Source organism: Xenopus tropicalis, chromosome 5 (genome assembly GCF_000004195.4).
Source record: "Xenopus tropicalis strain Nigerian chromosome 5, UCB_Xtro_10.0, whole genome shotgun sequence".
Taxonomy (NCBI): domain Eukaryota; kingdom Metazoa; phylum Chordata; class Amphibia; order Anura; family Pipidae; genus Xenopus; species Xenopus tropicalis.
In genome coordinates, this window is record NC_030681.2 from 37,571,468 (window position 1) to 37,575,887 (window position 4,420).

A 4,420-nucleotide genomic window follows, 5' to 3' on the forward strand; every position below is an offset into this window, starting at 1 on the left:
TTCTCGCCGTTGCTAGGCAACCGGCAGTGGTGAGCGGGCGCATGCGCCCGTATGTCCAGGCAAGCAGACGGCTTTCTTGTGGGGACTTGACTTAGGTATACTTAGGCATCCTTTAGAGACAGCGGGGTTAGCGACTGTGCCCAAAACGGCACAAAGTCGTTACCCTGCCACTACTCATATGGGCCGATCGTGCCGAGCAGGAGCTTGGCCAAAGACAATTTCTCACATACCGGTACTGCAGTCGGCTGGCGCCTATGTGCCCTTACTTGATACTAAGGGACACTGCCACAATCGGGGTGAGGGGAACCCCCTTCAGTACCCCATATTCACCTTTTGTCACACAAGGAAGAAATACAAATATACCCCACGCGGGGTTCTAGTATAGCAAGCCAACACATTACAGTATACGCATACTGTCTCTAGAGGGCTGGATTTGATACGGCAGATAATAGGAATTGGTACCACCAGGGGTCATGAGTGCACCATTATCGTTGTCCATAGAACCCGGGGGGGAAATGGTTGCAACAAAGTAACCAAGGATGTTGTACATAGTAACCGATCAGAGGAGACAAAATAATACAGAAACACCATTGGACATTTCTGTGAGTAAATCTTCCACTGATACTTACCATGAAATTCTAAATTTGAGAAAAAGAGAAGTAGACCTACAACTACATGGGATATTCTTATCCAACTACCACAGACAAAGACTAATTCCAAGAGGCTTTAGGATTAATAACATTCCCACTATTGGTAGAAATGACCCAGTGTTTTGCGGAAAATGGTGTGGCATTCTCAATCACTGCTCCTTTGACTTGCTACTACTAGTAGTGGAACAGGTGGGCAAAGAACTTGCTACAGTTAGAAGCGATCTACAACATTTAGAAACACAGCACTTGGACTCATTAAAATCTGACATCAATACAGACTGGTTAAATAAGTTACAATTAAATGTGGACAAATACAGACAAGAACTCACTAGCTTTAAGCAAAACAAACTTAGGAAAGTATCGGACGACTATAAAAACAAGCGAGTATATGGTTGGTTACTAGGGATTAGGGCTGACACTCGTAGCTTCAGACCATTGAGGAAAAAGAGACTACCCAAATCATTGCTTACATTAGACAGCTCTGACCAATCGACAGATTCAGACAATACTGCAACTGACAAACCTTTTTTAGGGGTCACAACCCGGTCCAGGAAAGACAGAGGAAACGACGATACACCAGGCGAGGGGGGAGGCATTATAAGAGGCAAGCCCCCGAAACCAAAGAAAGTATAATCTTTAATCTCAGTAAGCACAATATGTCGGAAGGTGAGATATCTTTACTGTCTAAAGGTCTGTCTTTTGTCCCTTGTTCCCCACCGGACACTTTTGATACTCTGGTTGATATTTATAGGTTCCAAAGGAAACTTAAACTAAGGGAACATTTTAAGGATTCTGTAGGACAAGAAAAACCCTTGTTCAAAGGTAAAAGTACCTATGAACCCCCTAATATACCCCCTGCGGTACGGACCTTTGGCAAGGTCCTAACATTAGAAGCCAAACAAACAGGTAGTTCCTGTGCTTCACATCCCAACCTATCCCCCGCAGAACGAACGGCTATTCGTACACTTCAGGATGACAGGGATTTGGTCATCAGACCAGCCGACAAGGGTGGGTCCATAGTCTTATTGGATTACTCATATTATAGAGAGGAAATTTTGACACAACTATCTGACACCAGGACATACAGGGAGTTGCCAACGGATCCTACTAGAAAATTTAAGACCGAATTGGACAACTACTTGTCCCTAGCCCTTAACGCAGGTTGGATCACTAGTGACACCTATAATTTTCTTATCACAGAGTATCCACGTACACCTATCATATACAGGTCCTTTTCAAAAAATTAGCATATTGTGATAAAGTTCATTATTTTCTGTAATGTACTGATAAACATTAGACTTTCATATATTTTAGATTCATTACACACAACTGAAGTAGTTCAAGCCTTTTCTTGTTTTACTATTGATGATTGTGGCATACAGCTCATGAAAACCCAAAATTCCTATCTCAAAAAATTAGCATATTTCATCCGCCCAATAAAAAAAAGTGTTTTTAATACAAAAAAAGTCAACCTTCAAATAATTATGTTCAGTTATGCACTCAATACTTGGTCGGGAATCCTTTTGCAGAAATGACTGCTTCAATGTGGCGTGGCATGGAGGCAATCAGCCTGTGGCACTGCTCAGGTGTTATGGAGGCCCAGGATGCTTCAATAGCGGCCTTAAGCTCATCCAGAGTGTTGGGTCTTGTGTCTCTCAACTTTCTCTTCACAATATCCCACAGATTCTCTATGGGGTTCAGGTCAGGAGAGTTGGCAGGCCAATTGAGCACAGTAATACCATGGTCAGTAAACCATTTACCAGTGGTTTTGGCACTGTGAGCAGGTGCCAGGTCGTGCTGAAAAATGAAATCTTCATCTCCATAAAGCTTTTCAGCAGATGGAAGCATGAAGTGCTCCAAAATCTCCTGATAGCTAGCTGCATTGACCCTGCCCTTGATAAAACACAGTGGACCAACACCAGCAGCTGACATGGCACCCCAGACCATCACTGACTGTGGGTACTTGACACTGGACTTCAGGCATTTTGGCATTTCCCTCTCCCCAGTCTTCCTCCAGACTCTGGCACCTTGATTTCCGAATGACATACTTTGGACCACTGAGCAACAGTCCAGTGCTGCTTCTCTGTAGCCCAGGTCAGGCGCTTCTGCCGCTGTTTCTGGTTCAAAAGTGGCTTGACCTGGGGAATGCGGCACCTGTAGCCCATTTCCTGCACACGCCTGTACACGGTGGCTCTGGATGTTTCTACTCCAGACTCAGTCCACTGCTTCCGCAGGTCCCCCAAGGTCAGGAATCGGTCCTTCTCCACAATCTTCCTCAGGGCCCAGTCACCTCTTCTCGTTGTGCAGCATTTTCTGCCACACTTTTTCCTTCCCACAGACTTCCCACTGAGGTGCCTTGATACAGCACTCTGGGAACAGCCTATTCGTTCAGAAATTTCTTTCTGTGTCTTACCCTCTTGCTTGAGGGTGTCAATGATGGCCTTCTGGACAGCAGTCAGGTCGGCAGTCTTACCCATGATTGCGGTTTTGAGTAATGAACCAGGCTGGGAGTTTTTAAAAGCCTCAGGAATCTTTTGCAGGTTTTTAGAGTTAATTTGTTGATTCAGATGATTAGGTTAATAGCTCATTTAGAGAACCTTTTCATGATATGCTAATTTTTTGAGATAGGAATTTTGGGTTTTCATGAGCTGTATGCCACAATCATCAATATTAAAACAAGAAAAGGCTTGAACTACTTCAGTTGTGTGTAATGAATCTAAAATATATGAAAGTCTAATGTTTATCAGTACATTACAGAAAATAATGAACTTTATCACAATATGCTAATTTTTTGAAAAGGACCTGTATACTCTACCTAAGATCCACAAATCACTCTCAGCACCCCCAGGCAGACCTATTATTTCTGCAGTGGGTTCCTTGTTTCAACCGGTATCAATCTTTATTGATTCCTTTCTACAACCCTTAGTCAAAACCATGGAATCATATACCCAGGACTCCACACATGTAATTAGAAAGTTAAGAGACCTGGGCAACATACCTGACAATTGCATCCTGGTAACAATGGAGGTGACAAGTCTATATACAGTCATCCCACACGAGCAGGGTATCAGTGCTGTACATAGGGCACTCTCTACAAGTACGACTTCCACTACACCCACTGAGTTTTTAACATATCTTTTGGAACTTACATTGACTAGAAATTTTTTTAGATTTGAAAACAAATTTTACCTACAACTGGCGGGTACCGCAATGGGTAGTGCCCTGGCACCATCCTATGCAAATTTATTTATGGCCAATTTTGAGAGAGCCCACGTATTACCGCTACTACATAAATCAATTTCAGTCTATTTCCGCTATATAGACGATCTCTTCATGATCTGGACAGAGGGGGAGGAAGCTCTTCTCTCCTTCCACCAGCACCTTAATCAACTTGACTGTCCCATCAAACTCACATTAAACTATCACATGGACAATATTGAGTTTCTAGATCTTAATGTCTTTAGGGATGGGAACAGATTGGGCACCAAACTATTCCGGAAACCAACTGATAGGAACTCCATCCTACACGCTTCCAGTAAACACCCTCCAGCCACGATTAAAGGGATTCCATACTCCCAGTTCTTGAGAGTTATTAGAAACAACAGCTCAAGTAACACTGCTAAAATACAACTACAGGAAATGTTTGAGAGATTCTTAGAACGTGGTTATAAAGAGCATACCTTGCAGGCACAACTCCAGAGGGCCCTATGTCATTCTCAGGCTACACTATTGGACGATCAACAAAAGGTGAACAAACAATCAACCCCTCT